Source organism: Balaenoptera musculus, chromosome 2 (genome assembly GCF_009873245.2).
Source record: "Balaenoptera musculus isolate JJ_BM4_2016_0621 chromosome 2, mBalMus1.pri.v3, whole genome shotgun sequence".
In the NCBI taxonomy this organism is placed as follows: Eukaryota; Metazoa; Chordata; class Mammalia; order Artiodactyla; family Balaenopteridae; genus Balaenoptera; species Balaenoptera musculus.
In genome coordinates, this window is record NC_045786.1 from 92,230,606 (window position 1) to 92,251,823 (window position 21,218).

Sequence of the window (21,218 nt, forward strand, 5' to 3'; positions counted from 1 at the left end):
ATGTTCAGTGAGATACGCCATCCTCTGCCATATTTATTTCTGAACTCCTCCCGTGGGTCCAGGCTTTAAGTGGAAAAATGAATCTTGTTTCCTTCTCCTCCCCTGCCAAAGTCTGGAAGTCAGATTTTTGCAGACTTTCAGGAAACTTGACTTGCTCACTTCAGTAAGATTGAATGCAGCAATTTCTCGGTAGAGGTGGGGTCGGGGAAAGGGCACGCTGGCCCTGGGCAGGCGGGCTATGAGCAGTATAGGATGGTGGGCAAGGCTCAGTGTTGGCCGTGAGCAGAGCCCAAGCTCACCAAGTATCCGTGGGTCCCCAGCACCAACCCTCCTCCTCTGGAGGAGGGGCAATGAGGGGGAGATGTGGTCCCGGCTGTCCTGTTGTCTTCTCTGGTTCATCCCAGCCGTCCAGGATGAGAAGGGGGAGGAGCTGGGGGGAGCAATGGCACAGGAACAGCCTGCGGTGTTTAGACGTTGGGACTCCAAGGAAGTTCTATCGTGTGATCTATCAAAAACCCTCCCCATAGACATTGCTCTTGCTTCCAGTAGCTTCAGCCTGCCCCTTCTCCACACTGGCTACAGGAGTACTCTGTCCCTTTGCAAGCCAAGGAAGCTCTATTTATTTTTTTGAAGTTCTTTGCTCTACCGTGAGCCACAAACAGAAGCTCTCCCCACGGAAGCCTGGGAGCCTGACACAAAGAGTTAACCTCCCTCCAGTGGCATCCTATTAGACCCTTGAAACCTGTGTCAGCGCTCTCTTTCCCCGCTCCCCCTGTGTTTAGCCTCAGGACTGCCAGTCGCTTGCTCCTTGCACACAAAGGCTTCTCTGTTTCTGGCCAGGCTAGAGTCACATGCTTTCACTCTTAACCCCAGAGCTTTAAAACTAAACACCCACCCTCTTTGGCCCCGGATGACCCTGTTTACGTCTGCTGAGCCAATTCCAAACAGCAACAGTAGTGAAACTTCTGTCCGGAGAGACTTCTCCACTAATGGTGTAAGAGAACAAATCTTCACTTTGTATAACGTGAGGACTTTAAGAAGTTTTGGGAAATGACTTAGAGGGAAACAAAAAACAAAACAAAAAAAACCCCCAAAACACAAGGAAGCCAGCAGCCTGCCCCAACTTCTCTATTTTCTAAAGTGTCTCTTACCAGAGACCCCAGGGGCTCGGGATAAAGCTTGCAAGAAACAGAAAATGGTGAGCAGAGTTTTAACGGCTGAGAGAAAGGACATTCTGGATTTTCTTACTGTGATCCTACTTTTTTAAACTCTTAAGGAAAGGGATATTATCTTTCTTTTTTAACTTATAATTTTTTAATGAAAGATGTTCTCTTTGCTCCATGTCACTGATGATAGGAAAGAAAGATTCCCTTCCTTGGTTTAGGGGAGTGACTTGTGAAGCTTTAGAGGCTTCTGGAGAGGAGGTCTGGACTGATCCATTTCAAAGTTCTGGGTCAGAAGGACTTGCATTTCTGTTTTTCCCTAAAGGTTTCTTTTCGTTCAGTCTTTGTGTTAGCCCATGTTAGCTGTGAAGGAAGTCAAGTTTCCTTTGATTGTTCTTACCCTGATCAAAGTGGTAGAAGTTGAAGGGAAAATACCAGAGCCTGAAATTGCTGGTAACACTGGAGGCCCCAGATTAGGTATTTGTAAACAGTATAGATAACAGCAGTGATCAAGTGTCTGTTGGTCTCATGTCCATCCCCAAAGAAAGTAATGGAGGGGCTTCCCTGGTGGCGCAGTGGTTGAGAGTCTGCCTGCCAATGCAGGGGACACGGGTTCGAGCCCTGGTCTGGGAAGATCCCACATGCCGCGGAGCAATTAAGCCCGTGAGCCACAATTGCTGAGCCTGCGCGTCTGGAGCCTGTGCTCCGCAACAAGAGAGGCCGCGATGGTGAGAGGCCCGCGCACCGAGATGAAGAGTGGCCCCCGCTCGCCGCAACTAGAGAAAGCCCTCGCACAGAAACGAAGACCCAACACAGCCAAAAATAAATAAATTAATTAAATTTAAAAAAAAAAAAAAAAAAAAAAAAAAAAAAAAAAAAAAGAAAGTAATGGAGGTGGAGCCAAGGAAACCAAGTTCTCTGTCCTAGGGGTCAGTGAAATTCCATAGACTGGGAGTGGCGGATAAATTTCATCTCTAGTGATGATACTGAGAAAGTGGCAGCCACCTGTGTTGGGAAGGATTCTGATGCTACATGTGGACGTGGCAGAAAAGAGTGCTACGAGCAATCAGCACTGTCTACTGGGCATGGGCGGAGGACACGACAGTACATGTTTGCTGTCCCTGTCTTAGTGCAATCTCAGAAAGTTAGATTATCGTGTGTACGTAAAGATGAATAGAAAACAGGCAGTCCCAGAGAGGAAATGGCAGACGGCATGGGAGAAGACATAGTAATTATGGCAAAGACAGCGGTGCTCACTAAAAACTGTATTCAGTCCTGCGTATTAGGGGGGCCATGTGACAATTTCTGAGCAGTGAAATAGAAGCAGAAATGCTGTGTCACCTCCAGGTGGGGATAGAAAATATGCGTGAGCCATTTTTTATTCTCTTCCCTTGCTCCAGTGATTGAGGAGGACTCTTGTTCCAGGTAGTGCAGCTACAGCATGATGTAACCTTTGTCATCCTGGGTCCCTGAGGACTATGTGGAGCGGAGCCCCTGGCCAACCTGGAATGAACACATAACATAAGAAAGAAAGAAGCCTTTTTGTGTCCACTGTGTTCAGAGTTACTTTATTACTGCAGCATACCCCAGCCTATCCTGACTAACACAGTTACCAAGGGGGAAATTTTTTTCTTTTCTTTTTTTCACTTTCTGCCCACATTTGAGATCACTATTTCAAAAAAATGAAATGATAGAGCTTTGAAAATCAGCTCTGGTGTATATGAGTGTTGCCAGTCTGGAAGATTCTGTTTGAAGTAGGGATTACAATTCTGCAAAATATTGAAACTGTATGTGAAAGCAATTTGAAAACAATACACAAATATAGTATATTTCAGACATAACTTCCAGTACTTACTCTAGAAATACTACCATCACTGCCTGGGGCCAGAGAGGATGGTGAGAAGTATCACTTATGAGCAAGAGAAGAAAAGTCTTCAGATTCATGAAAACACTAATGTTGGGATACTTGGGCTGGAGAAATCTAGATATAAAAGGTAAAAGAGACCTTGGTAATTTCATCATATGTCAAAGGATTTCTTAGGAAAAAATGCTGAGTGCCCCTGATTGCAATTAACAAAGTATTTCCATGGCAGGATCTGTTCACCAACCTCTCTCAAAATGCTTGCACAGAGGGTTCCGTTTACGCACTTGTTAACCACCAGCCTTGTTGATCCGTTTTCTTATTTTCTCCTCAACTGCTGTTCTTCCTTATTCCTATCACAACTATTAGTACTTGTACTACAGTGCAGTTGCCCAATCTATCTTTTCTCCTCGGCTGCCCACTTCCCATTCCCATATTTCAGAGCTCGGTGCAGTGTTCACTGAGATTATAACCGTTTGAGGTTTTGCTCTTTTCTTCTTAGGCTCTCTGAATCTTTGCATCTCTGATGATTTCTATAAGTGCAACATCTGGGTCAGAGATATTAGGAATGCTAACTGCTATATTATATAGCACACAACCCCCCCTGGCCCCCGGCCCTGGCCAAATCTCAAAGGCTTAACACAAAAAAGTTTATATTTCTCACTCACGCAGCTGCCTAATGTGGGTGTTTGATGGGTGATTCAGGGATCCAGGCTCCTTCTAGCTTGTCACTCAGCCAACTTCAGCATGTACCTTCAAAAGCCACTACAGATGGGGAAAGAGAGGGTGAAGAAGGCACATCTGCTTCTTAACATCAACTTGGAAATGACACACGCCGGCTCCATTCATTTCCCATTAGTGAGCACCAGTCACACGGTACCACACTTATGCAAGGGGAACTTGGGGATAGAGTCCCCGGCTGGGTGGGCACTTCCCAGCATCACCTGCATGCTATGGAAGGGCACATGATTCGTGCACAGCTAACCATTTCTGGCCACAAAGGGTATTCCACGTCCATGTGCATTAATTCTGTGAGGAAAGTCCCCGGCACTACTGGGTCACACGATTGACTAAGGTGGCTAAAATTTCACCCCGTACTCCATTCCCCTCCTCACCAGGCTCAAAGTGAATCACTTTGATTCTGATGGTGTGATTTTCCTGCCCTGTGTACCTCTTTCCCCTTCTGCTTTTACCTGGCAGCTTGACAGTCTTGCTTAGAGGAAACTTCCACCCTTACTCCTCTTCCCTTTTGGGGGGTGAGAAGTAACTTTTGCTGAGCGCCCTCATGTGCTCCTCTGTCCTTCTCCCGCCCCACGGTGCCTCCCCTCTTACTCCAGAGCCCCAGTAGATATTCCTCCGCCATTGGAATCTTCTCCACAAGGCTTATTCTTTGGAGCCTCTCTGGAAACCAGTTCCCTTGACCCTTTGGGGATTTAGATTTTCAGAGAGTGTTTCCGCTGATTCTGGGCCTACTGTTCACCTTGTCTCCTGGCCTGCTCACGGTCCTACTTATATATTCCTGTCCCCAGCTTCGGGGACAGGGCACAGGTTGCATCTAGCTGGCTTCAGTGCTGATCTGGAAGGGTAGACTCGGAGCCCTGGGCTTGTCCTTGGGCCTGGCGGGCTCTCCTGCAGTGAGTGGTGATGGCTGGCATGGGAACGGCAGGCAGGCGCTTCTACCCCCAGGTCCTGTGGACCCATCTTAATAGTTAGAGGAGGAAAGAGGGAGAGCAGGGATGGAGGCGTGACGTTAATTGTGCATGCACACTTCCCTGAGCACTATACTAGGTCTTCTGGAGGAGTTAGATTGGTTCAGTGCTGAGCAACACGTATGCCTCCGGAGAACCGGGAAACTCCCAGTCGGGGCTGGGAGTGCCTGCCACACATTCTGGGCTCAGAGGGCCCTTCCAAGACCCCTGGGATCCAAGGTTCTTCCTAGTGAATAGCTTCCCTGGAAAGCTTCACCCGCAGGAAGGCAGCAGGTGGGGCAAACCCCCGTTGGTCACTGGCCCCTAGGAAGTATGTCCAGAAGCAAGTTAGGAACAATTCATCACCTTCTTTCAGAAATGGTGATGCAGGTGCTCTTATGATAGGTGCTCATGTTCTTCTAGCCCCAGGAGCTCGCTTTCCCTCCTTCTTCCTCTCTAACCCTCCGAGCGTCTAACTCCATAGGAGAGCGTTGGCAAAGAGACCCCCGAGCCAGGGTGTTGGCTGACCTCTGACCTGCCTTGTGCTTCAGATTCTCCCCTTCCCCCCTCCCCATACCTGCTTTCAGGATAACCCTCAGGAATGAACCTTTTGGGGGGAGGGAGGGAGCGGGAAAGACACCAATTTCCTCGAGAGAGGTGGGGCAGGGGAGACGCCGAGAGAAAGCTGCTCCGTCTGGAAAGGAAGCCAGAAAGGAAGACAGAGTCTCTTTGAACTTCTCCCCCCAAGCTGACAGGAAGACTGCAAAAGCACCATCAGACTGGATCAGGATGCGAAGGCAGCGACCAGGAAGGCATGGCCCCTTTGAAGGTTACCCGCTCTGCGCGAGGCATGCTGCTGGAGGGGAGCCCCAGCTGGTGTGGTGAGCAAGTCTGGTTGCTCAAACTGACCCCAGGCTGGAAACGGGCGCACAGTGCCGTCGGGTTCCTGGCATCACCGGAGCCAGAGGAAAGGGGGCTGTAAGACATAGATGCCGATAAGCTGTCTGGGGACAGTGGAGGATCCGGGGAGGAATGCAGGGGCCGGCATAGAAGGAGAGTTAAGCGAGGGCAAGGCCATCCGGGGTCCTGGGGAGATTCTGTGCTGATGAGGCCCAGCAATGAGGGACCTGGATGCGGAAGGTCAGCGTCGGCCTCAGGCGGGGGGGCTGGTGGGTTGTGAGAAGAACCTGCTACGTAATTTGTGGGACCCAGTGCAAAATGAAAATGCGGGCCCCTTGTTAAAACATGATGAAAAAATTTAAGATGGTGACAACAGACTATTAAACCAAGTGCAGGGCCCTTCTGAACACGTCTGGGGCCCTGTGTGGCTGCTCGGGTCACACACCCATGAAGCCCGCCCTGGGTGTGAGGTTATCCAGAGCGAAAGGTCTGCCATCTCTTGTGTAAACAGACGCCAAAAGGATGAGTCCAGGCTGTAGAGGTGAAGGGCAGGGTGAAAAAAAATCAAACTCCCTGAGGAGTCTTTTGGTTTTAAAAAATGTTAGGGAAAAGTAAATGCTCTCCATTAACAACACGTTTTTAACTTTTTAACAGGCCTTCTCATTTCTAAAACCATATAACAAAGGTGACAATTTTATGAGCCAAGTTATGTATAGCACATTTTATGTTCCTAAACGACCTAAGTGATTTTTGTAGGTCCTCAAAGGACATTAAAAAAGTAAGTGTACTGAGGGAAAAAAAGAATTGTATGTGTTTCTATTTCTCCATCAAATGTCCATATTTCTTTTATAGAAAAGTCATCTCTCCCACCATTCCTCTCTTTCTCCCTTTGTCCAAAATGTCTGGACATTTCTCATCCCGAGTCCAGACTAGTTTGTTTCTTTTTTTTTTTTATAGAATTTTTATTTTATTTTATATTTTGGCTGCGCTGGGTCTTCGTTGCTGCGCACGGGCTTTCTCTAGTTGCGGCGAGCGGGGGCTACTCTTTGTTGAGGTGCACGGGCTTCTCATTGCGGCGGCTTCTCTTGTTGCAGAGCGTGGGCTCTAGGGCACGAAGCCTTCAGTAGTTGGCAGCGCATGGGCTTAGTTGCTCCGCAACATGTGGGATCTTCCTGGACCAGCGATCGAACCCGTGTCCCCTGCATTGGCAGGCAGATTCTTAACCACTGCGCCACCAGGGAAGTCCCAGACCAGTTTGTTTCTTACTTGTCAGTGCATCTGTCTTTCACAGTTCAGAGGCTGCACGTCCCCAGTGTTATGAGAGCTGGCGTCATTAGGTGGATCACACATCCTCCTCCCATCCCCCACCCCATCCCAACCCACCCACTCTCAGCTAGTCAGTCATTACACTATCAAACCCCATCTGAGAACAGCTCATGGAAAAGTAGCGGATCTGGTCCCAGAGCTTGAGGAGGGAAGCGAGGGAAACTGAGGGTTAGAGGGAGAACTAGAGGTGGCATGAGAGCTCGCTGCTTTTCCTCTGCTCCTGGAGGTCTGTTTCAAATGCCTCTCTCACTCCCCGTTTCAGCCTCCCTCTCTGGGTAACGGGCGGGGCAGGATTATCATTGCCTCCTGGGCTGGGATGCACCTGTGCACCTGCAGCTCTGAGGATGTGGGACCATTAGGCCGTTGCAGGACCTGACCTCCTTGCTCTCCACCTGGGGCCTCAGGAAGCAGGGACTGTCACTCTGGGCATGTAGCCAGGTGTTTTCTCTCTCTGGGCTTCTTTTTCTGGAACCCTCAGGGGAGAGATGGACTAACCATCCCCTAAAATTTGGGGATTCTGCCCAGTGGAATGATCTTCTCCCTGATATCAGGCCAAATCAGCAAGACTGTGAGACCACAGATCTCCTCGGAATAGGCTCAGGAGCCAACCTGAGATGGAGACACGTACAGGGATGAAGGGTTATACTATACTTCACTGCCCAGGGGGGAGCGTCCAAAGGGAGTCTGGGAGCTAGAAGTCAACTTAAAAAAGCAAAGAATTTCCCTTCCACCCAGCTCAGCCCCGCTTGTAAACTGCAGTGTGAACAGCTTCGTAGCAACAAGGCTTGAGAGAGAGCCCTCAGGTTGTCTCCCTTGCCACCCCTCCCATCCCGCTCCAGGGTGGGGCTGCTGAGGTGGAGCAGAGCCAAGTGGCCCCGCAGGGTTTTCGAGGGGCAGGAAAAGAAAGCCTCAATCTGGAGAGCAGAAGGGGGGGCTGCTTCACCTGCTCTTCCTGCTGACAGACGCCAGCCAAGCTGAGCAACCTCCTTCAGTCCTCAGCCTCGCTGCTGTCCCATCCCCTAGCCCTCACTCCACCTCCACCCCCCACCCCCAGTCTCTGGGGCCACAGAGCAGCCTCCGAGGCAGCCTGGGGCTGGAAGAGGCTCTATCAGGGACAGTCCCGTGGGCAGGACCAAAGGTCAGGGCCGGGGGTCTGGAGGCTCACCGGGCGGCCCTTCCCCACTGGCAGTGACGCAGCTGGCTGGAGCCCGGCCAGCTGGTGGCAGCGGCCCCCGGGGCAGGCCTCATGCCCTCGTGGCCAGGGTGACTGAATCTGCCAGCTGTGGGGCCCGCCCGTGCCAAGTCTGCCTTGGCTCCGTCTAGTCGTAATCGATGCTGGCGCCAGGCCAGGCCCCCTGCCAGCTCCGGTCACACTCGGCTAACGCCAGAGGCCCAGCCCATTAACTCCTCGCCAAGGCCCATTGTCTGGGTCCCTGCCCGGTGGTTTATTTACTCCGGGGCTGGACAGCGGGGGCTGGGAGGAGGTGGCCTGGACGGCAGGCAGGGCGGAGGGGGAGGGAGGGGCGGAGGGCTGGCTGAGCCCAGTGGGCCGGGGGGACAGGATGGCGGCCTCCAGAGCCCCAGGGCAGGGCATGCTGGGGAGGGGTTTTTGTTTGTTTTTTAAGGTTTTTTTTTGTTCTTTGGGGCCACGCCAAAGATTCCCTGTAAAGGCAGAGCCAGACAGATGCACTTCCAGAGGCCGATCGGTACCTTAGGGGTGGGAGCAGGCGCTGTAGACACTGGACCCTTAACTCCCAGACAGTGACCTTCAAATCCTCTAAAGGAATTGTCTACATTACATACCCTCTTGTATTTTTTAAGTTGGCATTTAAAATTTTTCATTGCGAGTTTAAATAGTTCCAAAGGATGTCCTTTCTAGCATTTTATGAGCATTGATTTTTTTTCACTTTCCGTGTGCCTTCATTTGATTTTTTTTTTTAATGGAAATGCTTATTTCACCTTGAGGATTATGTGTGGATCTTTTTTTTTTTTTTAAGTATTTGTTTATTTATTTATTTATTTATGGCTGTGTTGGGTCCTCGTTTCTGTGCGAGGGCTTTCTCTAGTTGCGGCAAGCGGGGGCCACTCTTCATCGCTGTGCGCGGGCCTCTCACTATCACGGCCTCTCCCGTTATGGAGCACAGGCTCCAGACGCGCAGGCTCAGTAACTGTGGCTCACGGGCCCAGCCGCTCCGCGGCACGTGGGATCTTCCCAGACCAGGGCTCAAACCCGTGTCCCCTGCATTGGCAGGCAGATTCTCAACCACTGTGCCACCAGGGAAGCCCCTTCATTTTATATTATAGTCATGAAAATTCAAAGAAAAATGGATATTGACACTTCAAAACAAAAAATTTAAAATCTCTTTTAAATGTCCAGTGGAATCTAAATATCATAGCAATTTGATATCCTCCATTATCCATTTAAAAAATAGGGAAACAGATTCTAATTTTTCAACAGCTGGAAGTTGACATTGTTTCTTTCCCTCCATGAGCTTGTATTTCCATTCTACTCCTGTTATAGATTTTATCCTAATATAATGTATTTTTTATGATTGAAAATCTTCTATTGAGTAATAGATCAATAAAAAATTTTAAGTTAAAACTTCCTTAGCTAACAATTTTTGTTATGGTTTTAGTTGTTGTCACAATGATTAATACTTGATTGATCAGAGCCATGTAAATAATTATAAAATTTGATAAACAACTATTAAACGTAAAAAGTAAATTTTATTGGAAATATATCTTTTAATGAGGTGGCAGGGGCATTTTCTTCCCAATTAGCGCATCTATATGTGAACGACTTTGACTTACTGCTAGACTGAAGGTTCAGCATCTATTTCATTCCCACGTTTTATTTTTATAGATTTAAACATTGAGAAACATTGTTCACATAAGTAAGTAAATAAATATATGGAAACCAATGAGTTTTGACATAGGAATGTCATTCAATTCTTTGAACTTCTTCCAAGTTATATGCCTAATATCATTATTATCGTATTGTTTTTAATGATCTGCTGACAGTTTGATTAGCATCTCCTTCAATTTTGTTGGAAGCAAAGAAGTGTAAACCACCTGACTTACAAAAAGACTTGTTACCCCATCCTGAGAGTTCTCATACCTACTCCACAATGCAGTGCCCACAGTGGGGGTCAAAATGGGTGAGTGGTGTAGCTGTCTCTCTTAAAGCCCTCTTTATGAGAAAGGGGATGGCTTGTCTTAGGTGCATTTTTAGGAAGATTGCTTTTAGGAGAGAGAGCATAGAAAACTGAGGATCAGAAAATGGATTCTCTTACACTTGATTCACAACTCCTTTTGAGCACTCCTGGGGGACGATGCCCCAATTTCATGACTAAGGCTGAAAATTTACTTGGGGGTCAGAACGTAAATTTTGACTCTTCTGCTAGGAATGAGCTCAAAAATAGACATGATTTAAACACACAGATGCTTGTGACCGATGCTCCAATTCATGTTACCGAGTCCAAGCTCCTACTGCTTGCCTCACAACAGGCCAATCAATCGAGAGACGAGCTGTTGGGGTAAGGAATAGGAACTTTATTTGGAAAGCCAGTAGACCGAGAAGATGGCAGACTAATGTCCTAAAGAACCATCTTCCCTGAGATAGAATTCAGGCTTCTTTTATACTAAAAGGGGAGGAGGTAAAGTCAGGATTCCCCAGATTCTGTAGGGGATGTGTTAATTTCTTCCTTCCTGCAGCCATTCACAGGTGGGTCTGGTTGGGATGTTTCCTGTGAGCTAAACAAAGGTATTCTAGCTTAACACTCATTACCCGGGAGGCAGGGTTCCCAGAGATGGGCCAGTAGGTATAATTTAAGCTTATAGGCAACATCCCTGCAGTGATAAACTAGTAGTAGAATACAAAGGTTCTTCCCTATTACATTCACAGCCCTCAGACTGCCCTTAGCAGAGCTAATCTCCCTTTAGTCCAGCCTTCCTCAGGCTCCCACCTGCAACCTGCTATTTATTAATACTATTTATTGAGGGTCCCCTGAACTGAGGGAAGAAAGTAGCTGGAGGCTGAGAGAGACCCTGTTCATCAATTAGAAACATCAGTCTATATCAGGGACCTAGAGAAGCGGTTTCCAGCCAATCGGCAAAAAATTGAGGGGCAGCAGCCCCAGATTTTCATATATTTATAAATTATATACATGTACTGCTGTCAATCCCTACATTATGTGGGTTACATTTTATTTTAGAAATTAAAAACAAAGTTCATTTATTCCCTACCCCCAGTGGATTGTCGACTTCTTTGTAACCCAGCGGCTCTAGAGCTTTTGCTCCAGGGTATCCTCAAAGCCCCAGGGAATGCGTGGGGCTGGGGTAGGAGGTGGCACTGGAATCTTTGCTCTGGCTTCTCAAAAGCATGGCGCTTTTCGGTCCTTCAACCAATGTTTACTAAGAGTACGTGCCAGGTGCTGTGCTGGGGTCTGAGAACGCAAAGTGACACACTCTTTTGTTGTACAACAGTGTGAATATAATTAACACTACTGCACTGTATACTTAAAAATGGTTAACATGGAAAATTTTATGTTATGTGGTTTTTTTCCATACACAGAAAAGACAGTATCTAAAGAGATTATAGAGTAGTGAGGGAAACAGAGAATTGGCTCATTTGTTTATCTGGCAACTTTTCATTAAGGAAGTGCCAATCATGTTCCAGGCCCTGGGTAGGTGCTGGGGAGAAGCCTGTAAGTAAAACCAGGCACAGTTAGTCTCTTATAGAGCTGGCGGTCCATGGCCAGGCAAGAATGTACACCTGCACTGCCCGATACAGTAACTACTAGCCACGCATGGCTGTTTAAATTAATTAAAATTAAATAAAATGTAAAATGCAGACTCCAGTATCACTAGCCACATTTCAAGTGCTTGATAGCCACAGGTGGCTGGTGCCACTGTATTGGAAGCACAGAGGGAGAACTTTCCCATCACTGCAGACAGCTCTAAAGCACGGAGTGTGGTCACCACAATGAATGGGAGGAGCCAGATCATCAAGTAGTGACCTCGTCAGCCTATCCAGTGCCTCGGGGGCAATTTGTAAAAGATTTTCTGTCTAGGCAGGTGTAGCTCCATGCCATGGATAAGGCCTGTGGAGCAGAATGTGGTTCTGGGCCTAAGAGAAGTCCAAGTCTCAAGAACAAGAAATGTAAACCACGATGTGGTAACCAGGTTCCCACTGGGAACTCTGAGTTATGGCCTAATCTCATCGCACATTATACTCTCCCGTCAATGGACCACGTGGCCTTGCTCATGCTGTTTGGTCAGCCTAGGTCCTCTCCCGGCATCTCTGTACCAACTAAATTCCCTTCAAGGCCCAGGTGAAACACCACCTCCTTTCTCCCCACAGCCTTTCCTGAGCCTTGTATGAGGCTAATTAACATTTATTGAGCACATATTGTATGTGTTATAGGTGGGCATGGGCGGTGGAGTCTGGTACTGTGGCCACAAGATGAAGCCACAGACTTTCAGTGTGAGTGGTTTAAGGTCCCAGAACCACGTGGCCAGCCGTGGTGGCTTCACCGTCATCGGCGCACATTCATCAGGCAACGGATGCTGTAGGACCCTGCACATCACCCTGTGTGGTCAGGCCACTCAAGATGGCTGTTCCCTTGCTCTCTGTACATCCCCTGGCTGACCAGTCCCTGTTTCACCCACGTGACTACACAATCGTCTTAACTGTAGGGTTTCATTAGTCCCTGGTAACGGATGGGCCCACCTGATGTGAATTCCCCCCCTTAAATGGTAACCTCTTCTCCTCTAGTAGCGAAGCCTACTGCCATGTCCTGCCCGCTATCTGCTGCACACGGTGGGGGTGTCTCGCTCCAGGAACCTTTGTGTAAGATCCCTCTATCCAATAATCCATTGATGTCTCTGTCACTGTCTCCGGACTCTTTCTTCGGTCTCAAAGCTGGGCAACTAGCAACTACAAGGCTTGCAGGCCTGTGGGGTGCAGCCCAATAATCCCCCACCCCGCTCCTAACTTGCAACTTCTGGAGAGCAGTAGTAGCCTGACACATCTTGTGTCCACCTCCTGCCTCAGGTTACACATAAAAGACACCAGAAAAGCACTCGCTGAAGGAGTCTGCCCTTCCATGCCTCAATTATCCAATCTGAAAAATGATGAGGTTAACCCTTACCAGCTGACAATGACTTCAAAGTCTCCAGAGAGTCTCTAAAGAAGCTGGGAATGTAAATAGCCACTTACCAGCCAGAGTTCTCAGAGCAGATCGAGACGTGGGCTGGTCTGACTTTTCCTATGCATCAGAAAATCTACGTCTTCCAGGTGAGTGTCAAGAGGGATAGGTATAACTGCCTGAGTTCTGGAGTGATGGAGATGTATCCCAGCAAAACGCTTCCTGCCAGCGTCTGGCTAGCGGCCTCCTCAACCCTGCAGAACCTGCCTGGGTGAGACTGCAGCTTCTTTGTTTTCACAGCTGAGGGCTTGGGCAGGGCAGCCTGAAGACCCCCACCCTGTGCTGATGCTGGGGGGTGCTGTGTGGGCCTGTGAGAAGAGGGTGGGTTCTGGAGTCGGGCCTGGGTTCAAATCCTGGTTCTGCTACCAGAGAGCCCAGTGGCCCTGGGCAAATCACTCAGCCCCTCTGAGCTCATTTCCATCTTTGTAAAATGGACCATGATACCTGCTTCACAGGTTGCCGAGGAAACTAAACCCTGTGGTTTAGAGGTTAAGATCTTCACTCTGTCGCTTACTGGCTGCGGGTCTTCAGGCGAGTTACTTAGATGTTCTGAGTCTCTGTCACCTCATCCCTAAAGGGGGGAATCCTAGTGGAGGCCAACTTCAAGGATCCTCGTGATGAGTACTTAATGCCTGGTGCATGGTGAGCGCTTCGTGAATGTTGGCATTTATTGCTTGACCTTTCCCACAAGTGAGGTCAGCAAGGTGGTTATTACTGTCCCTGCCCAGCGGGTCAGGCAGGATCCCGCTTGCTGTTGGGGGACACTGGATGAGAATATGCCTCCCCCACATCTAGTCCAGGGCTTCAGATCAAGCCCCCAGCCAAAACCTCGTTCTGGTCATTTCTCTGGGCCAAACCCCAGGCTCCCAGAGTTGCCGGATAGTAAAGAGCCCAGCCCTGAACCAGGGCTGCCAGCTTCACTCCCTTCCAGAAGGCCTGGGGAGCCTCTGCATGTCAGTCTGTGGCTTTGTCACTTGTCCCTGCTGGGGTCTCCCCATGGCCTGTGGGAAGTTCCCGCTCCTTATTCACGCCCGAGGTTCACTTCACTGCCCAAGGGAGGCCATGCCTACCTCCCTGGTTGCTCAGGGTCGGAGTGGCGTGGGACAGTGAAGGAGCATCTGGGAGCCAGGGAGGAGGAAGGGAGCTTGGCTCTGCCTCCCAGCTCTCCTGACAGCAGGAGTGCGGTTAACGTAAAGCAGGGCCCCAAGGAGAATAAAGCCTGGGCTAAGTGGTGGGGAGGCTGAGGAGACGGGAGGTCAGGGAAAGCAGAAGGAGAGAGACCAAGATTTACAGAGCTGGGAGGCACCTCCTCTCCGCTCCACTTTTATAGGTAAGGAAAATGGTGCCCATTTTGCCCAAAGTTACATAACTGCTTGTAGGAAAGTTTGGGACAACCTTCTTGTCTCTTGAGTGCCCACCCAGTTTTCCTTCCCGTACCCAATGCTGCCCGCATTTTCCACTCTGAACAGTTGGTGTCGGGCAAGACTTCCCCTCCCCCAACCCCAACATCACTGCCCCAGCGCCACATACCACCCAAGGGCCCAGGCTGGAGGGGAAGGCACTCATCTTCCCTTGAAAGCCCATCAGGATAATCCCATCATGCCTTGCACCCTGGTGTCCTCAGTCACCACCTGAAGTCTGAGAATCATGGTCATCCTCATCCCTTAGATTTTTACTCCGGTAAAGCTCTGTAATTCCTCTAATCTGATCAATCCCCCAAATCCTTTCACTTTGCTCTCTGGAACTCATGGTTTATCATCAGCAAAATCTCCCCCTATACTCAACCTTCTCTTCGAACATTCCTTCACCTTCCTGCTCTTGATGGAAACCTCCCCGATCCCCAAAACCTAACTTCCTTGTAGCCGCCTCCTGTGGTCACTATTTCTTCCACATCCCTCATACCAGTGAGTCTGGAGGTGGGGAGTAGTCCTCCTTGCTCCTGATGGCGATTGCTATGGTTTCTCTCCTTTCTTCTCACCCTAAAACTTCATCTGCTTTGAAGGCATCAGAAGAATCTACCTCATCTAGGTGAGTTTCAGGAGGGCTAGATATTACCATCAGACCAAATCAGCCACCGCCCTTCCGAGTTGTAGACATTTACCACACTCTAGGCCATTCCACTCAATCCCAGAATGTGCTAGTGCCTGGCTCACTATATTCCTCTCCACCCCCACTCCTTGATGATTTTTGAGACCTTAACAATCATTCTTTCATTCAACAAATATTTCTGAACGTTTATTATGCGCCAGGTACTATTCTTAGAATTGAGGATGTAGAAGTAAACTAGAGAGAAAATGTCCCAGCCCTCAAGGTTCTTACATTCTCACGGGAGCAAGGGTAATTAACATATAAATAAGTACTGCATAAAATATTAGGCAGAGATGCTATGAAAGGGAAAAAGGCAGCTGAAGGATTAGTGGCAGGGGATGAGGAGCTATCTCAGACACAGTGGGCGGGGAAAGACATCTACATAGATGATGTTGTCTACATCTACCCAACACCTACCACTGGTGGTCTTTGACCTCCTCTCTGCACCAGTCTTCTTCCCACCTCTGCCACCCACTCCCATGGCCATAGCCTGAACTCAACAGTTTTGATCCCCCCAGTCTCTGATCACCACTTCCTGTGTTTTTAGCTCATTTACTCTGTCACCTCCATTGTATTCTTTGTCCCCTCTGGGACTTCCATTCCGCTGAACTCACCCTCTTTCACTGTCCATTAGTCCGTTATTCACCCACTTACCTCTTTCTCCAGCTTGAGTCTGTGTTCTGTAACAATAATCGCCCCGTTGAACAAGCCCTGCACTCTCTTGGCCCTTTGCCTTTGGTTGGGCTCTCCTGACACACCTCGACACACCTTGACCCTGCTTAACCCCAACGCCCTACCTACTCTGCACCTGTGCTGAGTAGCTGAACACCGCAGGGAAAATTCACAGCCACGCTGACTAGTTGCACTCTACTTTTCTGACCACAAACCTCAAGTGGGCACTCAGCTTGACCAGTAATCCTACTGTGTTTCTCTACTAGATTCACTGCCCCACTTTCCAGATGAGCGTTTCACATCTCCTCTCTTCTCCAACTCTCAACACCTCCTCTTTCTTCCCCGCTGTTAGCTAACGACCTTGCTCCTTATTTTGCTCAGAAAACAGATGCAGTCATGTGAAAAGTACTTGTCGTCTCACCATCAGCTCTCCCAAGGTGCCTGCACCTGTACCCTTGCCGCTGCCTTCCTTTCTTACAATGGATGGCCTCCTCTCGGATTCCCAGCCAGCCCCTCTACTTGTGCACCAGATTCCAACCCCTTCACTCACTCCAGGACTTTGCCCCAAATCTTTCTTCTCCTTCCTGTGCTGTGCAACTGCCCCTCTCCACCAGATGGTTACCTTCAGAAGCTAAATGTGCTATCACCTCTCTCATGCTAAAAGCAAACCCTCCCTTGACCCTATGCCCTCTCCAGCTCCTGCCCCTTTCCTCCCACCCCACATCCTTACCCCCATTCCCTCTCAGCCCACTCCAGCCAAGCATTTGTCTCTGCCACTTCGTTGAAACTACACTTGTCCGAGTCACCAATGACCTCCTTGTTGGTACATCCAAAGGTCAGTTTCCTGTCATCTTATCCTGCCTCTCAACAGCATTTGCATGGTAGAGAAATTGCTGTCGTTTCCTCCTACCATGATGGCAGCTCTTTCCCAAGCTCCTTCACTGGCTCCTCCTCTTCTTGACCTCGAAGTGTTAGCATAGTATGGGGACTTCTTTCCTATTTACAGTCTCTGCCTGCTTAGATCCCATCTTGGCGTATGACTTTCAGTGCCGTCTAGAGGTTGGAATCTTTGAGAAGCAATGGGGAACAGAGTAGAGGATGAAACAGCAGTTCCAGCTCAGGACCCCCTGCTTGGATGTTAATCCCTGCTCCACCCTGACAAGCTGTGTGACCTTAATCCTCTGTGCCTCAGTAGATGGTATCTCCCGTCTACATGGGGTCTCCCCAGTGCAGGGTCTGAGACAGAGGCTTAAGTGTGAGTAGTTTATTTGGGAACATGACCCGGGGAGCAGGACTGAGGGAGAGGAAGAGTGAAACACAGATAGAGGGTTGCTGACCTAGGTGTGTGAACCAGTTAGCCACCTCTATGGGTGACTGCTGTTCCATCCTGCAGGACCTTCTGAGAAGCTTTATGAAATGTACTTCAGAACCTTCCAGAAGAAAGGGGGATCACTTATACATTGGCTCTTATGGAGTTACCCCAGGGATGTTAACTCCCTGCAGTCCTGGGTGGCTCATGTGTCAATGCCAAGTGGGTCCCATGGGTGTCCCCGACACCAGGGTGTCAGGAGGCTTTAAGAGGCATGCAGAGGGACACTGTTGGCTGCACTTGTGTGACACTGGTCGAGGCCTCTGTAAAACCGGTTACCACAGTGGGGTACCAAACCAGAGGGGAGGCCGAGGGAATCTGAAGCGGTGCACGTGACGTGCCCAGTACAGATGGGGTAATTGTAGAGCTCTCCTCATAGGACTGCTGGCCCTTAGCATGTGGCCATCAGCATGGTGGTGACTCTGATCCTGACATCTCCCCTGCCTAGTGGACGTCTCAGAGGTCTGTCATGTCCAAAACAGCTGTGGTGCGTGAAAGGAAAGAAAGCTAGCACTCCCCTTGACGAGGATGGAAGAGGCCTTCGGGCCTGACAACATGCATATGGTTAAGGCATTGCCACCTACTTTGTGGCATCTAACCACTGTTTTTTAGAACTACCATATGACCCAGCAATCCCACTACTGGGCATATACCCATATATGTGGAATGTAGAAAAATGGTATAGATGATCTTATTTGCAAAGCAGAAATAGAGATACAGATGTAGAGGACAAGTGTATGGATACCAAGGGAGAAAGGGGGGTGGTGGGATGAATTGGGAGATTGGGATTGACATATATACACTATGGATACTGTGTATAAAATAGATAACTAATGAGAACCTACTGTGTAGCACAGGGAACTCTACTCAATGCTCTGGGGTGACCTAAACAGGAAGGAAATCCAAAAAAGAGGGAATATATGCATACGTATAGCTGATTCAGTTTGCTGTACAGTAGAAACTAACACAACATTGTAAAGCAACTGTACTCCAATAAAAATGAAACCAAACCAAACCAAACCAAACCAAACCAAACCAAACCAAAACAGAGCTCTGATTCCCTGCCTCTCCCCCAGCCCAACCCTTCCTCCAGTCTTCCCCATTGTAGTTCAATAGCCTGGATCCATCTCTCTCCCACACCCCTTACATCTAATCCATTATCAAACTCTAGCTTCGAAGTACACCCCAGTCTGACCTCCTCATTAACTTCTGTCACAAAGCAACCAGCCCAGGCCAAGGCAACTTCGCCCACACACACCCGTCCCCTCCACGTCCCCCACCTCCGCCCCGGCCCACGACAGCGGCCTCCCAGCCTCTGCTCTTGCTTCCTGGCAGTTTATTCTCCCACAGCAGACAGTGATAATGTTACTCCCTGATTAAAGCAGCCCTCCAATAACTTCCCATTATCATTTTTCTAATAATAGCTTTATTGAGATATAATTCACATACCATATAATTCACCCATTTAAAGTATACAATTCAATGGTTTTTTTTTAGTATATTCACAGGACTGTGTGACCATTACTGTAATCAATGTTAGAACATTTTCATCACTGCGCCCCCACCGCAAACCCCCCTCCCCCCGCCCCTTGTATCCCTTAGCAGTCACTGGCCCATTTCCTCCCTACTCTCCCAGCCTGGGTGAATCTACTTTAGAGATTAATCTACTTTTTAGTCTCTATGGATTTGCCTATTTTAGACATTTCACATAAATCGTGGAATATGTGTCTTTGTGACCAATTGCTGTTTCCTGTTATTCTTAAAATTAGACCCAAACTTCGTGGTCCAGCGCCCACTGCAGGCTCCCCAGCTTGCTGCCTGCCTGTCGGGCCACGCCTCCAGCCTCACTTGCTGCCTCTGTGCTCCTTCACCCTCAGGACCCCGACCTTTGCTTTTCCCTGCATCCGTCCTGGATTCTTTCTTAGATCTGTGACTGAGCCAGTCCTTCTCCTGATTCAAGTGCCTGCCCGAATGTCACCTCCTCAGAGAGGATTTCCCCCAATCTCTACCCCTTCCCCTGACTATCTGAAATTTATTTATTTGTTTATGTACTTGTCTACTGGCTCTCAGCCCCTTTAGACCTCTGTAGGGTGGAGATCTTTGTCCTGTTCACGTTTGTATCCTTAGCACCTTGGGCTGTGCAGGGTGCGAAGTTGGGGTTTGACATTTACTGCACAAATGATTGGGTGATGCTTCTGGAAGTCCCGCTGAGGAGTTTCCACAATTCCTTCCACCACCTAAAGCAGGGTGAGACACCTTCAAAGTTACAAGTTCTTCTCTAGATGTAATGAAAATCCACTGTGTTATAGTTTGCATTCATTTTCTTTTTCTGCTGGGTATCGTGGTCCTTACTCAAAGACCACCCACCCCGTTCACCAGCTGAGCTCTCTTGCCTCAGGCTGTCCTCATAGATTCTCTTCCTGGAGTCCCTTGCTCCCCTAGGGAAGGGTACCCCAATTGTCAGCTGTGACGGTTGCGGCTTGAACATAAATGAAACAACGTGGCCTGGACCACACAGTTCTCAGCTATCCGTGTACCCTCACCGGCCAAGCTAAGTGCTCTGGGCTTCTGCTCTGGACTTGGCCTTCTCCATCCCTCGCTTTTTTGGAGCCCTGACATTGCCTCCTTGCCTTCTCTTTAAAAATCTCAGCCTGGTGGGAAAACAGGGTTTTTCATACATTGCTGGTGGGAATGAATACGGCACAACCTCTACGTAAGACAGTTTGCAAGGTGTCTCTAAATTACAAATGTCCCAACCCTTGGGCCCTGTGCACCTGTGCGCATCTGGAAGGACAGATCCCGCACTGTCTGACAGCAAAAGATTAGAGACTGACCACCTAGTGCCATCAACAGAGGACTGGTTTAGAACAAGGAACACTTTACAGCTGTAAGAGAAAATGGACAGCCCTCTATGTGTGGATATGGAACAATCCCCAGCACATAGTGTCAAGAAAAACCATGATTATAGTAAACTATCTATAGAAGAATAATGAGGAAAACCAAGAAAATATATTTACATAAAGAAATACTGGAGGGATATAAAATTTTTTTTATATATATATTGGGGATGAGAACTGTTAGGAAAAAATTAGGAGGAAGAGTTCTCACTGAGATTTTTTTTTTTTTAATTTATTTTATTTATTTATTTATGGCTGTGTTGGGTCCTCGTTTCTGTGCGAGGGCTTTCTCTAGTTGCGGCAAGCGGGGGCCACTCTTCATCGCGGTGCGCGGGCCTCTCACCACCGCGGCCTCACTTTGTTGCGGAGCGCAGACTCCAGACGCGCAGGCTCAGTAGTTGTGGCTCACGCGCCCAGTTGCTCCGCGGCATGTGGGATCTTCCCAGACCAGGGCTCGAACCCGTGTCCCCTGCACTGGCAGGCAGACTCTCAACCACTGCGCCACCAGGGAAGCCCCTAACTGAGATTTTTATGTCTTTTTTGTATTTGAACCGTGTGACTGTAATTACATATTTAAAATAAAATAACAAAATATATTGAAAGATCACAGTCCTATTTGGGGGGTTCTTGCCTTCGAAGGACTCTAAGATTTTTCTTTCAGGAAACTGAAAGTGCTCAGCAGTCATGGTTGGGTACAGATAGTAACCCCCTGTGATGCTGGCTGTGACGTCTGGAGTGTGGCCCGTCAGCTCACCAAGGACGGGCCTTGTTTTATTCATCAGGGTGTCCCCAACACCAGCACAATGGATCACACAGAGCTGGCACTCACTAAGTATTCGTTGACTGAAATACAGATAAAAGCACGAATAGAAAGATTCCTAACTCAATAATGGAGCATTTCAATCTTGGTGAAGGGTCCATACTGATATAAAATTGTCAAAATGGGTGAATCTGAGCAAGGAGGTAAAGGACAATGCTGTTTAAGTCAGAAATGAGAAGGTGGCATTCCGGACATGGGCTGTAGCTCTCCCAGCCACAGATTTAC

The 21,218-nt window shown here is 48.7% G+C and overlaps 1 non-coding gene across 1 annotated transcript; it reads left to right on the top strand.

The window, feature by feature from the left end:
- Positions 1-17,760: 17,760 nt before the first annotated feature.
- Positions 17,761-17,886, top strand: LOC118891563. Its single transcript, XR_005019119.1, has one exon. It is a non-coding gene; the product is annotated as a U6atac minor spliceosomal RNA (small nuclear RNA).
- Positions 17,887-21,218: the final 3,332 nt, after the last annotated feature.